This window comes from Magallana gigas, chromosome 5 (assembly GCF_963853765.1).
Source record: "Magallana gigas chromosome 5, xbMagGiga1.1, whole genome shotgun sequence".
Lineage (NCBI taxonomy): Eukaryota > Metazoa > Mollusca > Bivalvia > Ostreida > Ostreidae > Magallana > Magallana gigas.
In genome coordinates, this window is record NC_088857.1 from 2,472,803 (window position 1) to 2,497,118 (window position 24,316).

At 42.2% G+C, this 24,316-nt stretch overlaps 2 long non-coding RNA genes across 2 annotated transcripts; one reads left to right on the forward strand and one right to left on the reverse strand.

The window, feature by feature from the left end:
- The first annotated feature begins 6,912 nt into the window (after nt 1-6,912).
- On the forward strand, nt 6,913-7,714 carry LOC136275791 (uncharacterized). The gene is made up of 2 exons (XR_010714285.1): nt 6,913-7,090; nt 7,485-7,714. It is a non-coding gene; the product is annotated as an uncharacterized lncRNA (long non-coding RNA).
- A 1,420-nt stretch (nt 7,715-9,134) lies between these two features.
- On the reverse strand, nt 9,135-12,582 carry LOC136275413 (uncharacterized). Its single transcript, XR_010713953.1, has 5 exons — nt 11,850-12,582; nt 11,378-11,648; nt 9,732-9,853; nt 9,437-9,642; nt 9,135-9,317 (listed from the first exon to the last, which is right to left on the reverse strand). It is a non-coding gene; the product is annotated as an uncharacterized lncRNA (long non-coding RNA).
- Nucleotides 12,583-24,316: the final 11,734 nt, after the last annotated feature.

Genomic DNA, 24,316 nt, shown 5'->3' on the forward strand with positions numbered 1-24,316 from the left:
GAGAAAAGAACTCCTTCCCCGAGGAATTCGGGCTCACCCTTATTAGCACAAGTCCTACTTTGGCTGCATGGCGCCTTGTTTAGATCCCTACATAACAGATATAATTTGTTCACTTAAGGACGTTCGATCCTGCGATCAAAAGTCTTAAAGTTTTTTCCTAAAGTATTTTTTTTAGAAATCTACACAATAGCTTAACCAAAATTCAAAACAAAATTGTGGGGTCTATATGCTTCATTTGGCGCTACGGTATATCTAATATGACCTTTCTGCACTGAAAGTGCAGATTGCACAAAAATCATTTTCCTTCTATATTTTATAATCGGAATAAACCATGGCACCAAATTCAAATTTATACTATTTAAAATAAATAAAATTAAAATTATCATAAAGAAGAATGTTACAATTTCTTCCCCTAATTGATATTTTGACCTTTTTGCACTGATAAAACGCTATTTTTATCAATTATAAATTCAACATGTAATGAAATTATTCAACAGTCTCAAACTTTTTGTCAAACTATGATAAACTTGTTAGAAAAAACTTAAAATTTCAGAAAATAAAACAAAAAGTATGGGTCTATTATGTAAAATTTGAGATATGGCATGAAATAAGCTGATTTTAGGCAAAATTTGGGATTCATTTTTCCTTGACTTTTATGAAATATAAGTTAAATTTACCAATATATGTCGATAGAAATATTGAAACATTGTACAATTTTGTTTTTCAAAACAAAATGAAGATATCCTAATGCACAAACTATCTGGAAATTTTGTTTGAACAGAAAAGAAGGACGATAAAATGACGGTACTCTAAACAACTGAGTTATGAAAAATGTTCATTTTCTTCTTAAGAACCTTCCGCCACAAAATATAGTCCCATACTAAACTCTGTAAATATGTAATTTTTCCATTACAATTTCATTTTAAAAAGTTTAATCGGCATTATAAAATTTGAATTTATGGGTAGAATCAATATATGATGCATAATTTCTAGAATAGAGGTGACCCAAAAAGGCTACCTAAAAAACAGAGGAACGAAACTCTTTAAGGTCTACTCAGCGCACAGGCACAGGCACCAGGAATCGGTGTCCCTAGTACCTGATTTGGCGCCAGAATCCTTGAAAAAACATCCTTTTTCCGAAGGATCTGGGCCCACCTAATGGGCACAAGTCAAAGATTGGGCGGAGGGCGCCTTGTTAACATCACTACATAACAGAAATAATTTGTTCAGTTAAGGTCTTCTCAGTGTACTGCACCATGAATCGGTGTCACTAGAGCCTGATTAGGTGCCAAAATCCTCGAGGGAACACCCCTCCCCCGCAGAATCCGGGCTCACCTAATGAGAACAAGTCCTAGTATGGGTGAAGAGCGCCAAGTTTAGATCCTCTATAACAAAAATAATTTGTTCACTTAAGGTCTACTCAGCGCACTGGCGACATGAATCGGTGTCACTAGTGCCTGATTTGGCGATGGAATCCTTGAAAAAAACCTATTCCCCGAGGAATTCGGACTAACCTAATGAACAGAAGTCCTAGTTTGGGCGTTGGGAGCCATGTTAAATCCCTTTATATCAGAAATAATTTGTTCACTTCAGGTCTACTCAGCGCACTGGAACAATTAATCGATGTCACTAGTCCCTGATTTGGCGCCAGAATCCTTGAAAGAACACCTTTTTCCTGAGGAATCTAGGCCCACTTAATGAGCACAAGTCGTAGATTGGGCGGAGGGCACCTTGTTTACATCCCTACATAACTGAAATAATTTGTTCACTTAAGGTCCTTCAGCGCACTGCACCATGAATCGGTGTCACTAGTGCCTGATTAGGTGCCGAAATCCTCGAGGGAACACCCCTCTCCCGAGGAACCCGGGCTCACCTAATGAGAACAAGTCCTAGTTTGGGTGCATGGCGCCTTGTTTAGATTCTCCACAACAAAAAAAAATTATTCACTAATAGTCTACTCAGCGTTCTGGCGACATGAATCGGTGTCACTGGTGCCTTATTTCGCACCGGAATCATCGAGCAAACACCCCTCCTCCGCGGAATCTGGACTAACCTAATGTGCACAGGTCTTAGTTTGGCGCAGGGTGCATTGTTTAGATCCCTACATAACAGAAATGATTAGTTCACTTAAGGTCTTCTCAGCGCACTACACCAGGAATCAATGTCACTAGTGCCTGATTATGTCTCAAAATACTATAGGGAACACTTCCCCGAGGATTTCGGGCTTACCTAATGAGCACAAGTCATAGTTTAGGCGTTTGGCGCCTCGTTTTCATTCTTACAGGAATTGATGTCCCTAGTGCCTTATTTTGCATCGGAATCCTCGAGGGAACACCCCTCCCTCGAGGATTCCGGGCTCACCTAATGTGCACAAGTCCCAGTTTGGGCGCAGAGCACCAATTTTAGATCCCTACAAAACAGGAATTAGTTGTTCACTTAAGGTCTACTAAGCGGACTGGCGCTAGGAATCGGTGTCCCTTGTGCCTGATTTGGCGCATGAATCCTCGAGGGAACAACCCTCCCACGAGGATTCTGGGGTCACCTAATGAGCGCAAGTCCCAATTTACGTGCAGGACGCTTTGTTTACATTCCTACAAGAATCGGTGTCCTTAGTGCCTTATTTTGCACCGGAATCCCCGAGAGAACACCCCTCCTCCGAGGAATCCAGGCTGACCTAATGTGCACAAGTTCTAGTTTGGGCGCAGAGCACCAAGTTTAGATCCCTACAAAACAGAAATAATTTGTCCACTTAAGGTCTACTCAGCGCACTGGCGCTAGGAATCGGTATCACTATTGCCCGATTTGGCACATGAATCCTTGAGAAAAACACTTTCATCGAAGAATCCGGGCTGACCTAATTAGCACAAGTCCTAGTTTTGGCAGAGGGTGCCATGATTAAAACGCAACAAAACAGAAATTATCACTTCACTTAAGGTCTACTCAGCACACTAGCGCCATGAATCGGTGTCACTAGTGCCTTATTTTGAACCGGAGTCATCAAGCAAACACCCTCCCTCCGAGGATTCCGGGCTGACCAAATGAGCACAAGACCTATTTAGGGTGCAGGGCGTTTTGTTTACATTCCTACAGGAATCGGTGTCCCTAGTGCCTGATTTGGCGCTGGAATCCTTAAGAGAAAACCCCTCCCCCGAGGAATCCGGGCACACCTTATAAGCACAAATCCTAGATTGGGCGTTTGGCCATGTTTAGATCCCTACATAACAGAAATAATTTTTTCACTTAAAGTCTACTCAGCGCACTGGCACCAGGATTCGGTTTCACTAGTGCCTGATTAGGTGCCTGAATCCTCGAGAGATCACCCTTCCCCCGAGGAATCCGGGATCACCTAATGTGCACAAGTCATAGTTTGGGCGAAGAGCACCAAGTTTAGATCCCTTCATAACAGAAATAATTTGTTCACTTAAGACTACTCAGGGCATTGGCGCCATGAAAATGGTGTCACTAGTGCATGCTTTGGTTCTTGAATCCTTTAGAGAAAACCCCTCCCCTGAGCAATCCGGGCTCACCTAATAAGCACAAGTCTTAGACTGGACGTTGTTGGTGCCATGTTTAGATCCCTAAATAACAGAAATAATTTGTTCACTTAAGTTCTACTCAGCGCACTCCCCCGCGGAATCTTTGCTGACCTAATGAGCATAAGTCCTAGTTTGGGCGCAGAGCGCAAGGTTTAGATCCCTACATAACGGATATGATTTGTTCCCTTAAGGTCTACACAGCGCACTCGCGCCAGGAATCAATGTCACTAGTGCCTGTTTTTTGCCGGAATCCTTGAGAGATTACGCTTCCCCCGCGGAGTCAGGGCCCACCTATTGAGGACAAGTCGTCGTTTTGGCGAAGTGAGCCTTTTTCACATCCCTACCTTACAGAAATAATTTGTTCACCCAAGGTCTACTCAGCACATTGGCGCCAGGAATCGGTATCCTTAGTGCCTTATTTTGCACCGGAATCTTAGAGGGTAGACCCCTCCTCCGAGCAATCTGGGCTCACCTAATAAGCACAAGTCCTAGTTTGGGTGCCCTGTTTAAATCCCTACAAAACAGAAACAATTAGTTCACTTAAGGTCTACTAAGCGGACTGGCGCTATGAGTCGGTATCACTAGTGCCTTATTTGTCACCGGAATGATCGAGCAAATACCCCTCCCCAGAGGAATATGTGCTCACCTTTTGAGCACAAGTCTTAGTTTGGGCACAGGGTGCATTGTTTAGATCCATATATAACAGAAATAATTTGTTCACTTAAGGTCTGCTCAGCACACTGCACCAGGAATCGTTGTCACTAGTGCCTAATTAGGTGACAAAATCTTCGAGTGTTGACCCCTCCGCCGAGGAATTCGGGCTCACCTAATGAGCACAAGTCCTAGTTTGGGTGCAGGGTGCCTTGTTTACTTTCCTACAGAAATCGGTGTCCCTAGTGCCTTTTTTTTGCATTGGAATTCTCGAGGGACGCTCCTCCCCCGAGGATTCCAGGCTCACCTAATGTGAGCAAGCCCTAGTTTGGGTGCAAAGCACCAAGTTAAGGACTACTCAGCGCACTGCACCAGGAATTTGTGTCACTGATTATGTGCCGAAATCCTCGGGGGAACACCCCTCCCCCGAGGATTTCGGTTTCCCTAATGTGCACAAGTCTTGGTTTTGGTGCAGGGCGTATGCAGTAACAAGCTTTAGTCTTGAGATGTTTTATTGCCTCCTTGGAGAGGGTGAAAAACTACAAAAGTTACAACATTTATAAGTACATGTACATACATCAACATGACAATCCACATTTCACATTATGCCAAATTTAGAAAATTCGAGCGTGACTCATCTACATAAATGTAAGCTGTAAAATCTTACAACCATAACATGCCAAACTTACTATTAAAGAGTTCTGGAAAGTTATCGAGACAGCAAATTATAAAATATATGGAATAAAATCACGTTAGAGAAATAATGAGATAGTCCAATCTATGTTTTACTTAATGCTAACGTCCTGCCAATTCACAAATCTCTATTTCTGCTGTTAATATGATGTGACATGTAAAAATAACTGATGCACTTAAAATGTAACATAATTATTCGACACTATAATCAATGCAAAGACATGACACTTACAGTTTATAAACATCCAAGCCGTGTTTAGTCGGTAAACAGAAAACCATGATGTGTGGCGCGAAGCCTTTCTCGTTATAAAAACATCCATCCGGATATTAGATAAACCCAAACAATCTGAAACGGGATAAAATTGGAAAATTATCAAAACAAGTAACAACACACTCCCCTTCTGATTTTGATTAGAAATCACAATTAAAACAAACTACATTAATATTTAGAAATATAAAAAAAATTGACAAAATATTCTGATACTAATCTGGTATAGATATCAAGTAAAAGTACCTAATACAATAAATCCGATCGCACACACGAATACAAACGTTTATGTCATATTTCGGTGGCACACTCACTTAACCTAAAGGAGCTTAACAAGTTGGGTGATCGGACAAACATAGGTAGTGGACGTATCCCCTCGCATAACCCGCACTTTGATGAACGAGTTCATCTTGGCTTTTGAAGGCATCTTCAATTACTCCCATCGGCCAATGGTTTCTCGGAGATTCACTGTCTTGCAGAAGCACAATGTCACCTTTATTGAAGTGGATTCCTGGCGATTTCCATTTTGGTCGGGTCTGAAGAAGGTGAAGGTACTCCGAGCGCCAGCGGGTCCAAAAGTTGTCGGCAAGATACTGCACTCTCTTCCACTGGTTCTTGGTAGCATCTTTCTGGTCGGTATTTAGAATGGCACAAACTTCAAGCATAAACGTTAATAGAACGTCATGTGTTAGATCATGTTTGTTTTGTAGTAACAAGGCATCTAGGATACGTCTACAACAACCAATCATATGATCCCAAACTCCTCCGAAGTGCGAGGCATGGGGTGGGTTGAAGATCCAAGAGATTCTGTTATTCTTCAAGTAATTTGCTACAGGGCCCTTCTCAATCAATTGGGCATCCAACTCTAGCTCTTTCACACCACCAACAAAATTGGTGCCTCTGTCCGACCTGAAATGTTTAACTGGTCCACGAATGGCCATAAACCTGCGAAATGAAGGACTGCTTAACTTCTCAATGAGCTCGACATGGACAGCTCTGGACAACATGCACGTGAATAGAATGGCCCTGGTTTCTTTGCATGTCTCGTGTCTTCCAGTAAACAATAGGCCAGGGTCCAAAGGTGTCGATGCCAACAAATGTGAATGGTGGCCCGATCTGAAACGGTCTCTAGGTAAGTCTGCTATTTTTGTTCATCCAAAGCTGTCTCTAAGTTTCTTGCATGTGACGCAACTTCTAAGCACAGAAATGATAAGTCGCCTTTCACCCACAAGCCAAAAGCCAGCTACTCGTATAGCACATTCTGTTAAGTGTCGTCCTTGATGTTGTATGTTACTGTGAAAATGACGTACTAGGAGAAGTGCAATATGATCGCCTTTGGGTATGATGATAGGTATCTTCACAATGTCAAGGTTTTGTGATTACGGAACTCCACACAAACCCTTGACATAAGTCGCTATCTAAAAGTCGGGCTCACGCTCAACATTACGTAATAATTCTAAAAATATATTGTCCAAAGAAATAACTCCTTTTAAAACGTAGTTTGGGTTTTGTACAAAGATGGCGGATCAAGAAAAGAGAATTTGCGAAAAATTCAATATTAATTGTCTTACTGAAAATTAAAGGCTGGCTATATTATGTTTGAAAGAAAACCGGGATGTATTCGTTGGAACTAAGACAGGAAGTGGCAAATCCTTGACTTATGAATGTGTACCACTTGTGTTCGGTGAAACTGCGGTAACAGTTGTTGCTCAGCTCCGTTAGTAAAAACAGGACAAGTAGAACGGTTGTCCAGCTAAGGATATAAAGCAGTATACGTTGAAGTGTCAACCGATGTTGAGAGAGTTACAAGCGGTTACTACAACTTCGTTTTTGTTAGCCCGGAGGTCCTAGTTGGAGAAGCTAAATGGAGGGATGCTCTGAAGAACCCAGAGTTTCAAAAGAGACATCGTATGATAGTTGAGGCGCATACCATCATTCATTGGTAAGATAATACAGTTAACAAATAATTTACACACATGTTTAAAAACCAAATTATGATCTAAAGTCAGATACAAACAAATCTACATGATATTTCAATAATTTTCTTCAATGTGAGATTAAATAAAGGTAACAACAAAAAGTGAGATTTTTTTGACTGTAATAAAATAATTCGAATTCTTTCAAAATAGTGTGATCAAAATCATATCCCAACAGTTATCTTTAAAACATTCATAAGTGATAAATGTTTGGAACTTTTGAGCCAGAAAGGTTTTCATCAGGCATTTTTCCATCCAACTTAATATGAAATCAAGTTATAAATCAAAGTTGAAACACCCAAAGAAGATTTGGAAGACCTCAGAGGTCCATTTATCATAATCCATATCTTTTATTTTCAGGGGTGAGGGAAAAAATCAGGAAGCTGCATTCTGCGAGTGGTTTGGTCACATAGATGAAGTGCGTTCTCTGTTTAAAAGTTCCTTGTTTGGCACTGACTGCTACTGCGTGCCCAAGTCACAGAAGAAAAATCATGACAAAATTGTGCTTTGGAAAAAATGCTTGTGTGATATCTGACATCCCTGATAGAAAGAACATTAAAATGAGTGTTATTAAAGTGAAACAAAACGAAGACTCTGATGTCATTTTTTCATGGATTATTTAAGAATTTGATTCACTCTCAGTTTCAATCGGAAGTGATGGATTTTCATTTTCAGCCTTATTACAGACGATATAAACATGTAAAATGACAAATGGATATCGATCCAAAGAAATTTTCAAGTTGAAACTTTATCCGAAGATTTTTTTTCTTCAAACAAGCATCATGGAATTTGTTGTCCCTATAAGGATTTGAACAAGTTGGGAAATCTCTGTTGGAATCTCAATAAATACAAATATTTATGAATATATTAATTTTTCTTTGACAATGAAGACTACTGTGGAATCATTACAATTCGTGGTGGCTCAATTTTTGTGGTATTCGTGGGAAGCCCCTCCCCACGAATTTACATCCTCAACAAAAACAAATTTAGAAAGAGTTATCTTTGTAACTGAAACTGAAAACCTGCGCATCCACGAAATTACATACCAACGAATAAGCCAAAAACCCACAATCGGAAAAGTGGCTCCCACGAATTTAAATGATTCCACAGTAAATCAATTTCTGATTATGCTAAAAAATAAAACACATGGTTGATTAAGAATCTTATTTTATTGCAAAGTACCGGTATGAGTTAATGGGCAGTTATGTTGGGAAGAGTGTTTTTACTCTAATTATCAAAAGGAAGAGTTATAGATGCGCATTAAACATTGTGTTATATTGGTCCATGCAGTTTCAAAGACTCACAGAGAACCTTTCATTTTAAACAAGTTTTAAAACATTTCATAACTTGCTCTGAACTTTTGATCTGAAATCCATTTGTGCAGTTCTTCAGCTTTAACTCTGGAAAATATATCACTAAATCCCCTGAAAGCATGGAATTCCCTTCCCTGGATAACATCAAAAACTTCACCATCCAGCAGTTCTGTCATCAAAAGATTAAGCTCAGAGTCTCTGTTAACAGTTGGTTTTGAACGTCCCTTTTCCTTACTTGTGAAGTGTCGTAATATATTTTCTTTCAATTCTTGCTGAATTTGAATAGAAAGAGCTATTCTCTGTGCACTGTTGTGGGTTATGTTAGATCCCTGTTCTCTTAATTTCTTCTTAATTTTCTGCACAAGAGTCTCTACCAGATTGTCATTGGGAACATTTTTACCTTTCCCACCATGTGTATTGGCTGTGCAGTTCCATTTATATTCAACTGCTTGTCTTGGACTCAAGATGGCAGTTTCGTATGCTTGCATACGCCACAACCATAAACGATATTTAGTATGGTAGGCTGCATCGGCACAAAGCATCTCGAATTTGGCATTTCGGAAAATACGATCACCATCACCGTATTGATAGGCATCTTCTGTGTCTGTGAGCAGCAAAGACAGTTTCATGAATGACGCTCGCCATACTGCAACATGATCCTCCTTTGAAAGCATTGCTGAATTTGTTGTATCCTGATTTAAAGCAAAGTCCCATTCATGTTCTTTTTCAAGGTGTCTTTTAAAATGACCCTTAGTTTTGTAAGTTTTGTTGCATGTACAGCTGTATCGATTAATCCGAGAGTCGTACATTTCTGCCAACAGTAATTCTTGATCATCCATCTCCGATACCAGATCAGTCATTTGAATGTTGATAAGGCTGTCTATAATATATTTAAATAAATTGCAAGTAACTATCGGGTAAATTTATCTTATAGATAATTTCCATAAAAAAATAACGATACCATGAATCTTTACACTGGATATATGTAACAAAATTTACCTTCGTTTAGTTTTATGTACGTTTTAAACAGCTGTTCAACCAGTTCTTTGAGCCAAGCATACTGTTCCTCAATGGATGCCAGATGTAAGAAATGAGGAATCTCAACATTAACTGGGACACCGTCTAAAGAGTCCATTCCAAACATGTGAAGACAAGCTCCTAACACAAAGGAATCCAAGCAGTCCTGAACGAAGTTCATATGTGATCTAAAACAAATAATTACATAAAATATTAAAACTAAATGCTGATATGTATTTCAGGGAAATTACTGGTAATGTCTTTGCAGTTCATTTACCTATATGAACTTGTTACTCCCTCTGGACCTTGAACATCAACTCTCCTGACAACATTTCTCAACTGGTACAAACTTCCTTGGTCTGCAGCAGACTTTAGGCTGTAAAATTGCTTGTATATGATCTAAAATAAAAAATAAAAATATCCCTTGTCAACAAACTTTAAGAAAGTGTACCATTTAAATTTTTGTAAATTATTATTAATTAGCTAAAAACTTTAAGTCTTTAATATTGTCCACAGTTAAATTTGTCTTTTAAACTGACAGATCCAAAGTTAAACAGGAAGTACATAAGTGTGAAGGGGGAGATGTTATCATGGATGGGTGGGGTGTAAGTGGTATTGTCGGTAATTTTAGAGATATATACAGTATAACATCAATTTGTACATTTATCAATTTAAGTTAGAATCAGAAAACCTTTAGAACAACTGAAGTTTATTACCATAATTATGTAACTATAATTTAAAGAATGGTCAACAAATCTCGATAGCATGATTACAAAAAAAAACAAACAAAATAATTTGATAGAAAACTACAATACACTACTATTCTAGATTTCTACATAAGCACATGCTGTAACCTCAAAATGCTGAATGACTGGTTAGTAAAAAATAACTCATTCCAAAATAGAACTCACTCTGAACAATAAAATTTTAGTAAGAAAAGATATTCCAAATGGAGGTCATCATCTGGTCAACTGGCAACAAAACCAAACAAGGAACTGTAACTGCTGACAAGAAATACCCCAAGGAAGTTCATCATCCGATGCAAACCCTCGGGTCTGTGTACAACACCAGCCAAACCATTAAAGTCACACTCAGCATTCATCATGGCTAACTGGGCACTGTAGGCTCTCTCGTTGGTCAACACATCACCCCCAAATACAATCTTTTCAATGACCTTCGTTAGGTTTTCTTCAGAGTGAGCTACACAGTGTTTATGTATATGTTGTAGGATACTAATCATGTCCTCTGACTTGTTCTCACTTTTGTCAAGCAAATCAATTATTCTGTACTCAGATTTTTTGCACATTTCATCCATATATGGGTGCTGAATACAGTCTGGGATAGAGGCCTGAAATTGCTTCAAACACTTTACATGCTTGCACAGGATCTTTATTATATGATATATCATATCATTTTCTAGGGCTTGGCAATCACCTGTATTTGGTATGAAAACACTATTTGGGACTTTCATTATCTCGGCTTTGGTGCACTCATCAGGAAGGTCTGACAGTACTCTCTTACACAACGCAATGTTCAAAAACCAATGAATGCTCTTCCTCTGTCTTTCTTTTGTCATCGACGTAGGTGATATTGTTAAATCCAGATTGTCTCCAATCACTTCAAATCTTGGGATTGATTGGGCTAGGAAACTAGAGTGTTTGGATATGAAATTCAGTGATAAGGTTCGTGTTTTCTTGTTTTCTGCTTGCGCAAAACAGGGGTTAGTTTTGGGCTGTACACAAAAAAGAGGACTAACAGCTGGGAATTCTATTGCTAATGTCTTATCTTGTGTTTTCAAAGGCAATGCACTTAATCCTGTAGTAGCTGGGTATTTAGGAATTGAATAACAGTTGGCTTGTACTAAACAATCTTCATATGATCCAGCTACTGAATAAGATGTTGGACAGTGTACAAATGACATACCTGTTTGGTATACGGTAGTTGTCAAACTCTGTGGCAAGACCACTGGTGGAATCGTAGTCTGATATTTGTCAGATATGATTGTATCTGATTCTGGAAGTGCCTCCAAACTTTTCTTAACTTTTTGTGTCATGTCTTCCATTTGGCACTGCTTCACATGGTCTTGGACAATGTGTTTAATTTTCTGTCTCTGACTGATTTCAAATTCATTCCTCTTAAGACCCATGGACTGGGGTCCAATACACAATCCCATAATAGAGAGTAATTTAATGACCTATGAAAAAGAAACGTTATAAGCATTATAAATGATGTACAGATGTTTTGTTTTCCTAACAAATGATTTGATTAATCTCAATGATACAAAATATACTACAGTTTTTGTATACAGACACACTTGGATCATTTTAAATCTAGCTATACGGTACTTAATATTTTTTGAATTGGGTTATAAAATAAATTCTATTAATATTCATACCTCATCGGTTGCTCCCCCGTGATCTAATATTTGACCTATTACATGATGGACTGCAGACATATGTGTATTTCTGTTTCTTAGCAGCAATGCTACGGCCACTGCAAGTTTGTTTTCAGTTGGCTGATTCATCACACATGCCAAGGTCTCAAGTAAAAGAGGAGCATACAGTTGGCAGTCGTTAATGATACTCTTGAAAGATAATGATTCCAGATTTTTTGGAGAAATGTTACGCAGCACTGATTTATTTTTCACTTGACAAAGAGTTTTGCATTGCTCTTCAAGTTCTTTTAGAACACACCTCTGCAATCCAGGCTTTAAAGATTCAATAGAGTATAATTTCCTGGAAATACTCGGTCCTTTGTCTCCCCTCACAATTGATTTCACAACTGATTGCCATACTCCATCTTTAATTATTCGTGTTCGGACTTTATGGTCTTGTCTGCCTCTAAATGATACCTAATAACAATAGAAATTAGATTTCAAGTGGTATTAATACTGAAAGCAAAAAATTGCAAAAGGGATTACCTGGTAGTTAATGTGTAAAGGTGTGTAAGTGTACATGAAAAGGTTTCAAAGATAAAACCATTTGACATTTGTTAGAATATCAGTTTATTATTACATGTAATTCATTTTTTTCCAAAATGATTTTCATGAACTTACAATAATACCCGGTAGATGAATTATTTATAGTATGGATTTCAGTGTATTAACAGTTTTCATATAAATTTTCTTCTGAAATATTTAGCCAGTTCACAAATATTTAGTATACTGCCATATTAATAAAAAAAATAATTTTGTCATTGATAAATATTTATACATTAGTTTAAAAAGTGAATTGGATTGAGCAGTAGTCATAGCCTTCTTTTAGTCTCTTCCTATATAAAAAAATTAGACATAAAAATAAATATAAGTATTGAGTGTTAAAGTGTCAAAATGGTTATCACCACAGACTCTGAATTTTGTCTTATATGTTCTTCTTAATAGAATTATTTTTAATACATGTGCAGATCCATATGTTTTAGTGTAAGGGTGTCCACTAAAAGTAAAAATTAAAAATTGACAATCTCATACCTTGGCTTTTCCTGGAGACAAATCAACATTAAGTCTTTTCTTGGTCCCTGAAGGTAGTTTACAGATCCGACGGGGAGAACATATCTTCAGCAAACATTTTTTTGCTTTTCTGGGCGTTGGGGAGTGTAAAATCAATCTCTTAGAGGTGTGAGATCTTTTAGGGGTCTGTACATTTGAATCTGCATGAACATATTCAGTTTCTGGCCAGGCTGCCTCTACAGCTTTAACGGGAGTGTTTACAGGGGCAACATCTACTGTATTAACGATGACATTTGCACGTAGATTACTTAGAATTTCAGATTTTTCTATTTTTAACTGGTCAACTTTATGCTTCAACTCGAAGTCTATCTTGTAAATTTTGTTCAGTGTGTTAAAGCACATCTGACACACGAACGGTGAATTTCCGTCATTTTCTTTCGGCTGGCACCGTAAAACTTCTGCAAGCTGTTCTGACACAGTGAATGATTTCCCAAAAATCAATCGGCGATATTTATTTAAACTAGAAAACTGACCAGTCAGGAAGGGCCCCGCTATGACAATTAATATAGAGAAGTGAAAAAAACTTTGAATTCCATCCTCTTTATATTAACAATGATGAAAAATAAATGCCCGGCATAAGATGTAAAGAACTGCAATATATATAAGGTGGTAAAAAAGAAATATGAAAATTATAAGTAAGAACTGTATTTTTAAAATTTCAAGATAATTCCTGAATGTCCAAAAACTCAAAATAGTAACCTTGTATCTGCATAAAACAGGGATAACCTCATGTCTTGTAAAAAAACTAAATTAAATGTGTATTTAAAAAAGATTTAAACAGGTGTTTTATAAAATGCAAGCCTTCAGTGAATGCAAATACATTGTATCACCCAGGGTTGACCTCAACTTCAAAACAAACATCAGTTGCAGACAAAGGTGTTCATTAATCTTCATATGACAGATAGAGATAAGCCTCTAAATTTTCTGCAGCAGGCAAGATAATTAATCCCAGGGGATTAATTGTTCTGCTCTCTCATCCTTTTCTTCTAAATTTACAATAAGATTTTTTTTTCAGAAATGACAGAATGGGGTTATTATCTGATTACCTGTTAAAATTAACAGCATAAAGGCAGAAAAAAATAATATTAATAATTAAAAAATAAAATAGTGAAAAAGGATATCTTAATATATATTTTGATTTTAGAATTCAATAAAATTATCATAAATCATTGTGTACGGTATTTTAACCAAAATAAAGTATGAATATTATATATTTTAAATCCATATTTCAAAGAATGTACACAATACTACACATCATTCAAAATTGACCTTAACTTCAATACAAAGTTCATTTTGAAGACACAGGCAGTGCAGTAATTAATCTCAATGATTTTCTTCCTGTGGAAGGTTAATTAATCCCAAAGGACAAATATTGCACAGCCTTCCAAGTACTGTATACAATGGTTGCATTCTCAGCAGTTATCTCTCTTTGCCCATTATCATTATGCATAGTTAAGGAATTTACCCCACCACCCCAGCTCCAAAGAAGAAGACATAGAGAACCAAACTTAGCATCAAAATATGTATTTCTGCCTACTGAACTACCATACCAAATTTGAACTTGATTGGGCAACCATGAAAAAAGTTATTAGAAAAAAAAAGAAAATTTGTGGACGGAAGAGTGACAGACGGACGGACAGAAGGACGGACGGACAGAGTGATTACTATAGGGCACCCGCAAATCCTTGCGGGGCCCTAATTATTGTCCTTACAAATACGACAAAAAGATAGAGAGTTTGCCATTTTCTTCGATGAACATGGGCGCGGCCATATTTGTTTACATCATTTCTTCTCTGTATGAGAACCGCATTCTGATTGGCTCCAAATTAAGTTTTGGAACCAATGAAATACGACGACCTGAGCCCGACTTTTAGATAGCGACTTATGTCAAGGGTTTGTGTGGAGTTCCGTAATCACAAAACCTTGACGTTGTGAAGATGGATGATAGGATGATGATCGTCTCCATAAGGTCGATTAGTGGAGATGTGCTGCAGGCGTCTTCCAACTCGAAGGATTCCGTTTGAATCTAAGACAGGATTTAGGGGAAGAAGTGAGCTTGTTTTGGTGGCTTACTCCCCTTTATGATTGATTGCACCTCTTCTTGATACACTTCATTTTGGACTTCCTTTATGATGATCTGCTCTACAGGCAAGTGATGATTTTGATTTTTCTTTGGAAACGCACAGCAATCTTCCTTAAGTTTTTCATAGCTCTCGTCAGACTATTCCAAGATGGGAATTTTGTAAATCTGTCAGTCAAGGATAAAACTTTCTCTAGATGATCTGATGTCTCGGTCTTCATGTTCACAACTTCTTTCCTGATCTCTATATCGTCATCTGCCTCAAATTCTGGTCCTTGTAGCCATACACTATGCGGAAGACTGGAAGTCTTAAATCTTCTGGTGGCGATATCAGTTGGGTTGGATTCAGTAGATATATAGCCCCACTGCTCAGGTCCACAAAATGATCTTATGCGACTCCCACGATTGCACACATTGACATGAAATCGTCTAACCTCAGCTGAGATGTAGCTTAGAACTACTCTGCTGTCTAAATAAAAGCGGAATGCACTCTTTGCAATGTTCAATTCTTCTTTAACAGTTTCTGCCAATTTAATAGCAAGGAATCCCGCGCATAACTCCAAACGGGGAATGTTGTGACCGTGTGTCGGAGCCACCTTTGCTTTTCCCACTTAAACTCCTACATCTGTAACATTGCTTGCACTGACTCTAAGATAGGCTACGGCTGCAATGGCTTCTTTTGAAGCATCGCAGAAGATATGGACACTGACATCGTCTGCTGAAGTCACCGAGGTCTTGCCATACATGCAGGGAATTCTGATGTCCTCTAAACACTGAAGCGAGTTTACCCAGTTTTCCCAACGGATAAGGAAGTTTTCTTGAAGTGGTTCATCCCAACCTACTTATTTCACTGTTGACATTACCTCCCGAAAAAAACAGCTTTCCTTGCAATGTGACAGGAGCCATGAATCCTATCGGGTCAAATAGACTGTTGATTGTCGACAGTACTCCTCTGCGGGTAAAGGGTTTCAGGTCCTTTGACACTTGGAATATGATAGAATCGGTTTCAGTGTTCAAGGAAACACCTAGACTTTTATGGACTGGTAGTGTCACATCTGAAATCAAGGTGTTTAAGGTCTTTGAAGAGATCATAGCTAACAAACTGCTGCAAAATGGCCTTTGAGTTGGAAGCAATCTTATGCTGTCGAAGTCGTCCTCCTATGCTAAGCGCCTGTTGTGTTCTTCTCATCAGACTGACGGCCTTTTCCTCACTGGTACAGCTCGCCAGACCGTCGTCAGCATAAACGTTCCTGTTGACAAAATCGTGTACATCTGTATCTGCATGTTGAACAGCCTTGCGTAGTCCTTACGTCGCAATTGAGGGAGAAGGTGTATTTCCAGATACGTGTACAGTCATTCTGTATTCCATGAGTGGTGTATCAAGATCACCATCGGGGTGCCAAAGGAATCTCAAAAAGTCCCTGTCCTTCTCTGTAACGTTGAAATTATAAAACATCTGCTTTATGTCTCCAGTGATGGCTATTTCATCCTTGCGGAACCGCAGAAGAACTCCTAAGAGAATGTTGGTTAGGTCTGGCCCCTTTAAAAGAACACCATTCAGTGCTAATCCCTCATGCCTGGCCAAAGAGTCGAAGACCATACCTATGGAGTCAGGGTTTTTAGGGTGATGTGGTGTTTGTGGAATCTTTTCCCGTACGGGCTATCCAGTAACCCATGACGTCACATGGCGGGAAAGGCATTCTGGAAGTTGACAGCAACAGATAGAGATGTTCAGGTGAGTTCGGGGCAACCCACGGTTAATATTATAGGTAGTGTTAGGTATATAAAAACCATATTGGCGCCCAACTCGCGGCCCTGAACTCACGGTATATACATGTATAAGACAGGAAAAAAAAATCCCTCAAAGTGTCAAAGCTGTTTATTAGGTGATTTCTTTTTTCTGTAGATATACGGGTGTAGCCGCCATTTTGGGGGCCACCACGTGCTTAGGACTGTAGGGTTAATTCGTGAATTTCTTTTCACCTCTGCATATTTTGTGCATAGTTTTCCCCATTTAAAGTTTTCATTCCATTGTTGATAGGTATTTTTGTTGCATTTAGCACATATTTTTGCATTTTCTCGCATAGTCTGTGTTGATTTTGACTTCGACCGTTTTTGTGCATTGTACCATTCGCTCGTCATGAATGTTTCATTTGAAGAGGCTTTTCAAGCGTTGAGGTTAGACGACATTTTAACACCCGATGAGGAGTTTGAGTATATTAGTGGCAGACATCATGGCCCAGATACAGAAGGTGTAAGAACTCCGGGCAATATGGGTTACTGTGCTCATAGCACTGTTAGGGTAGGTCAGGCTGCCGGCCCATCCCGCTTTCCAGGGGGACAGGCAGGCTATCCCCAGTGTGGGAGGGGGGTTGGCAGGGTACAGTAAGGGAGCCAGAAGTCAATGTGGCACACTCTGTCGTACCTGGGCCAGCCAGTAGTATTCAGCCGGGGTGTCCCTCGGCTCTTCGGTAAGATGCAGTTCACCAGTTGGTTATAAGGAATTTGTCCCGCCCAGCGATTATGTAGAGGTCCCCATGTCACGTCGTTCCCGTGTGGCTCTTACCCGTAAGTGCGACCCAACTGTTAGAGATGTTCCTGTCAATCGAGGCCTGAGGATACCAATGGAGTCACCCCGCTGCATCCGCCTAATGTTCAAGGGGACCTGAGACCCCACCTGCTAGACCTTGATCCCCCCATCACCCGTCCCCCTCCAACACCATGCACGTCGGGCCTGTCAGGCCCTCATACCAGCCCACGACCTAGCCCTGTAGCTATTGCCCCACTAGTTCCACTAACCAACCCCAGGATCCTGCTACTGTAAGCCAAGGGCAGCTTGTTGATTTGCCACATGCACCCCAGGTTGTTGATTTTCGACCCAAAGCTTCATTTGCTCAGCCTACCCCTGTCCCAGGGAAAAGTAACTCAATGTCAGGTAGTAGTAAAAAGTAACTCAATGTCAGGTAGTAGGCCCCCTCATGGGGTGCCTCGCCATCCTCCCCCTGGGGGGTGGAGAACATTGCCACTAGGGTCCAGAATTCCTTGGTCCATACCTCACAGGGATCCTTTGGTCTGCGTATGTGCACTGCTGTAACCCAGCCGGTCGCACCCAGCTGTTATTACCCCGCACCCCAGCCCCGGGATGATCAGTATGTTACTGCGCAGGGGGGGGGATGTCGGGACGCCACCAGTATTTTACTGGTGATGCGGTCCAAACGCCTGTGGCCTCCTCCCAGCCCTACAATCCAGGGGGAGAGGGAGGTAGACTAGCGCAAGTCTAGCCACAGTATCATGAACCCTTGTCTGGGTAACCCCATCCCCCGGGTGACCATTCATATGTCCCAGTACCCCGTGCATATGAGCCCCCGGATAGAAATGTACCTCCCCATGCAAGTCACGCGCGGACTCCCGCTGCGTCTTGCAGTCCCCCTGAATACGAGCGGATATCCGAAGCGTCTCACCATCTCCATGAACATGTGCGGTTATCCGCAGCGCCTCATCATCCCCATGCAAGTCATGCGCGGATAAACTTGTGTGGGGGAAGAGATGCAGATGACCTATGGTAGAGGTGAGACGGAGAGCGTTGCTCGCATGACGCTAGTGCGCGAGGTCTGCGTTCGAGCCGGCTCAGCTGTATTGTGCCCCTTCAAGCTGGACAGGAGTCTGTCTGAATTCATGACCATTCCGGGAATAGAGAAGTTGTCAGAGGCGTTGCTTATGCCCCATACTTACCATGCCGCCTGAGATGCCTCTGTGGCTTGCCTGGTGAACGCCTCGGAAAAGGATATTCAGAGGGAAGGAGGGGAGCTTCCTGGGAGAGCCAGTTGAGGCTGATTTGCATGTGCCTGCGCCCTACCCTGAGATAGCGGCCCGAAGTTTGGCTGAGGGTGAGCCTGGGAGATCCCACCCTAAGGTGCCCGCCCATTTGCAGGATCTGCTAGAACGATCCTCTGCGGAGCTGAGTGAAGAGGAGCAGTCTCAGCTCGCTGAATTGTTGTCAGAATTTCAGGATGTATTTACCCGGAGCGAGTTTGACTTTGGAAACTTTACTGCTCTAGAGCATGTGATCGATCCTGGCAACGCAGCGCCTATCAAGGAGAGGATGCCGCGTACACAAGCATTCTGTGTGGATGAAGAAGAGGCGCATCTCAAGAAAATGCTGGACGCTGGAGTGATTTAGCCCTCTATGTCTGAGTGGACGTCAGCGCCGGTGCTCATCCGTAAGAAGGATGGACAAGTCCGATGGTGCCTGGACTACCGCCGGCTGAACAACGTTACCAGGAAGGATGTATTCCCTCTCCCATTGATCGACGAGTGTTTGGTCACTTTGTCAGGGAATATTTGGTTTTCCAAATGTTGATACAAACTCCGCTTTCTATCAAGTCATGATAAGCCCTAATTAAGGACAGGAAGAAGACTGCCTTCGTCACCCGATATGGCCTGTTCCGAGTTCCGGCGGATGGGTTTCGGCTTGTGTAACGCTCTGGCAACCTATTCCCGAGCCATGAACTAAGTTTTGCGGGGGCGTACATGGAGTATAGTCCTGGCATTCCTGGACGATGTCTTGGTGCTTGCGCGTGACTTTGAGGATCACCTAGCCAATCTGAGGACAGTACAGTATTTCAGCACTTCCGTGAATACGACTTAAAGTTTAAGCCCAAGAAATGCGAGCTGTTCCGTAGAGGAGTGGAGGTTTTGGGGAGACAGGTGAGCGGGACTGGAGTATAACAACAGGGGATTCATTGCTGGCTTTGCCCAGATTGCCCAACCGTTGTACAGTGTCACCGGGAAGAAGCCTTTTTGTATGGGGACCGGAGCAGCGAACTGCTTTTGAGGCCCTCCGGAAAGCTGTCAATTCACCCTCAGTCCTAGCCCTCCCTACTGCGGAGTGCGAGTTTGTACTGGACACTGACGGGTCAGCGAAGGCGATAGGTGCTGGGCTCTTACAGATCCAGGAAGGGCAAGAAAAGCCGATAGCCTACGGTAGTCTCAGCCTGTCAGCAGAACAGAGGAGGTATTGCACTACTTGGAAGGAGCTCCTAGCACTTGTCAAATATACGCGCATGTACAGACATTACTTGCTAGGCCTTAAATTAATCGTTCGCACAGATCACCATAGCCTCATTTGGTTGCTCAACTTCAAGTACTCTCAAGATCAGCTTGCTCGCTGTCTCGAGGAGCTTAGTACGATATGGTGATCCAGCATAGACCGGGTAGACGCCATGTGAACGCCGATGCATTGTACAGACCGTCACCCCCATCCAGATGTAGAAGGTAGATTTCACCGTTAACCTTAGTGATTTGCCTTGTTGGGGCTGCCCTAAGTGTACCAGAGTCCACCAGTCCTGGATTGCTTTTGCGGACGAGGTTGACGATGTGGCCCCTCTGGCTAGGCCTGGTAGTTGGACATATTCCCCCTTCTTGGGGGAAGAATCTAGCCTTACGGAGGATTAGAGCCCCATCATTGGTGACTGAGAAGAAGCCCAGCCCTCTATCAGCGAGGCAGCACTGGACTATGTCTCCTTCTGGGCCGGATCAGTGAAGACGACTGTGAGGGTCAGAGCAGTCCAGATGGATCATGCCAGTCTCAGATCCAGATAAGTCATTACCACCAGTTTGCCTGTGTCATGGGAATTTCCTCGGAGGGCTTGGTTGGCCCGCCCTCCTTGGTGGGCCTCATCCCCAGGGAGATGAGCCGTGGCCAGTTAAGCGACCCAGAGCTAATTCTAATCTTGGATTGGCTAAAGGGAGATGTGGAGCCGGAAGAAGGCAAATTGTTCCTAGCCATTCCGGCTGTCAAACAATACTATATCAACAGGAGTTTGTTGCAGTTGGACAAAGACGGGGTCCTTTGGAAAGAGACAGAGGAGGGGGAGAGAAAAGGAAGAGTTTTGGTCGTCCCCATAGAGCTGAGGAGAGAGGTTTTTTTGCGACTCCGCCACGATGTACCGGCGGCCGGACATCAAGGGATCGAGCACACCAAGGCCCGTCTGAGAGAGCATTTCTCCTGGTACGGGATGATGCGGGAGGCCGAGATGTTTGTTAGCACTTTTGGCCCCTGCATAGAAGCAAGCGCTTACAACGCCACGCCAGGACAGAAATGATTAAGTATCATGCCGGGGCACCCATGGAGAGGGTGCACCTTGACTTCCGTGACCGCTCCTTAAGACATAGAAGGAAAATGAGTATGTCCTAGTCATGGTGGACCAGTTTACTAGGTGGGTGGAGTGTGTCCCCCTCCCCTCACAGACAGCCGAGATTACTGCCACAGCGGCAGTGGACGAATTCTTTGTAAGGTTCGACTGCCCCCTTCAGATATTTACAGATCAGGGGTACAACTTTGAAAGTAAGCTGCTGTGTGCGACCTCCTGGAAATACATAAGGCCCGCACCACCCCCTACTGTCCGTCTGCCAGTTGGAGCGCTACAATAGAACCCTTATGGATGCAGTTAGGTGTTATATCTATAAGGCCAAGGACTGTTGGGACGAGCATCTGGCCCAGATAGCGGGGACCTTGCGCTCCGCAGTCAATCGTTATTCAAGGTTCACCGCCAACAAACTCATGCTGGGTAGAGAGGTCAATACGCCAGCTAGCATTATATACAGGTCTTCCCTCCAGGAGGGCCCTGCGGATATCGAGACGTACGTGAGGGACCTTGAAGACAAAATACTGACTGCTCACGAGACAGCCAGGCGCCTGCACACCTCTGAGGAGAGGATGAAGAGATATTATGACATCAATGCCGCTACCCGCCCCTTTGAGGAAGGAGATGTTGTGTATGTGCTGGACACCGCGACGGTGAAAGGGAAGTGTCGCAAGCTTAGCCCGTCCTGGAAGGGCCCTGGTATCATAGTCAAGAAGCTGACACCCCACCTGTACCGAGTATAGACCAAGTCGGCAGTCACGGTGGCCAATCACGACCGCTTGAAAAAGTGTGTTGACAAGGACATCCCCCCATGGTTGGTTCGGTTTAGGGAGAACTTTGAAAACTCTGGAAGTGCCAAGAAGGAGACCGGGAGCGACTTGGCTTCCAGTCCCCCTGCAAGCTTTCCGAATCTCTGGACTCCACCCCAGGCAGCTGCCACGCCGAGGTCGGCCCCCAAAACGCCCTCCTGCTGCCAGGGGGGCTCCTGACAGTTCCCCCTGCCCCCCAGACGTCGGGGGAGTCCCTGTAACCGACCTAACCTAGCCTCCCCTGCGTACCCCTCGTCTCCGGGCCCCTCTAATGAGATTGGGTTTTGTACCTGTCGGCGCCCGGACGACGGGAAGTAATGGTATAGTGCGATCATTGTGACGAATGGTTTCACGGTCTGTGTGTGGGTGTCACCCCTGAGGAGGCCTCATCAATTTGTTTGCCCAAACTGTGTGGGGGGGGGTTGTTATTCGTCTTGTTTTCTTTTACGGAGATTCTGACAGCGACGAAGACTGCGCCTCCTCCCGCTGGGAGTGGCGGAATGAGAGAACACCAATGGCAGCCCCCCCCCCCCCCGAGGGACCACCATTATGGTATAAGTGCGTCGCTGGGGCGCTTACCGAACAGGCCGGCAGAGACAGAGGAGACCCGATGGCTGTTCCCCCTATGGAGCCTATTGTTTGTGTTAACGACTTCTGAGACATGAGTGTTATTTAAACATACTCTGCCAAGTATAACCCATCCTAGTGGAAGCTTCTGTGCAAATGGTAAGGAAACTTTTCCTATTTTCTGTTCCATCACGTGGTGGACCTCCAAAAGATCTCTGCCGATCAACAGTTCTATCTGCACTTTGTTGTCTATCAGTGGTATACAAGACGCAATATCTTGCAGGTATGTGAATTGACGTGCTATATTGGGGGTCGGAATTTCATGTCTGTTGTTTGGAATTTCATCACATTCCGGAAAGGTATGAAGTTCAAATGAGCAAGTCTTGTCCATAGATTGCACAATATATCCTACGCCTTGTCATGAAAAAAGTCAAACAGTGTAGAAGTTGCCAGAGTTTGATTACTCTGATCATCCACTATGGCATTAACAACCCGAACTTCTTCCGATTTGTTTTTAGGTGTACATGAACCTTCAGTATCTTGGCACATGATCTGTTGGTGGAATGGGTAGTTCCACAAATCTGTGTACAGTATGTTGATACCTTGGAATTGCTCGACTCCCCTTCATCCTGGATCGAGTTGGGTTGTAATGCTGTGGGATGTGAATAAGCATTACAGATGCTGCATTGTACCTTGGATTTGCAGTTTTTGGCAAGGTGACGCTGGTCTGAGCAACACTTAAAACAATTCTGTTTCATGCGAATGAACTTCATCCTTTCTTGTAGAGGTTTCTGTCGAAAGGCTCTGCATTCATTTAGGGAGTGTTTTTTTTTCATGCAATGGACAGATTGTCACATCTGACTGACACACAGCTACTTCTGTCTTTCTAGATGACACATTTCTCGGAGGGGGGTTTCTTTGGTATACACTTCGTCCACCATTTCTCTATGTTTGCATCTGATTATCCGACTCGTATGCGAATCCTGAGTCATTTTTCAATTTTGCAATGTTTTGAAGGAAAAAGTGAAGTAAGTAAATGGTGGAAACTTTCCGTTATAGAGCAATTTATAGTCACTGGCTTTATGAGTCTATTTTTCATGTAGATTGAATGACAGTTTAGACACAAGTTTGTTTACACCGTAGGAAGAGTCAAAATAGGCTAGTGTGACTGCATTCATCACTCTTGATTCCTTCAATTTCAGTTGCAAGATCTGCTAGATCAAAGAATTCTTTCCTCTGGTGATTTTGAAGTTTTGGAAAATCTAAGATCCTTTGTTGAAGTGTGTGTTGACTTATTTCTGGACTTCCGAAACGTGTGTCAAGGCGTTCCCATGCAAGTTTTAATGCCTTTTCTGGGTCCTGTACGTTCGCTGAGCGGATGCTTGTACTTGCTTGGTGGAATCTGGTCCCAGCCATTTGACGAGCAAATCAAGATGCTCTAGAGGTGATGCCTGTACTTCTGTGACTTTGTTTTGGAATGTCGCTTTCCATGATGAGTAGTGGGTTGGATTATCATCATAAGTAGAAAAACGTGAAGCTATCAGGTCCTTTTGGCAATATACCTCGTGAGATGATCAAGCCCATATGGGGAGAATGGCTGGGCTGAAGGGTTCAGATTAGATGGAAGATCCTGATTCTTCTCACACGGTGTGGAATGTTTTAGGTTACAAAAATTCTTGAAGCTTCTTATGGAAGAAACACTAGCATGGTCTTCCCGATTTTCTTTTAAGTTACGTACGTACTGTTTTGTCCGCT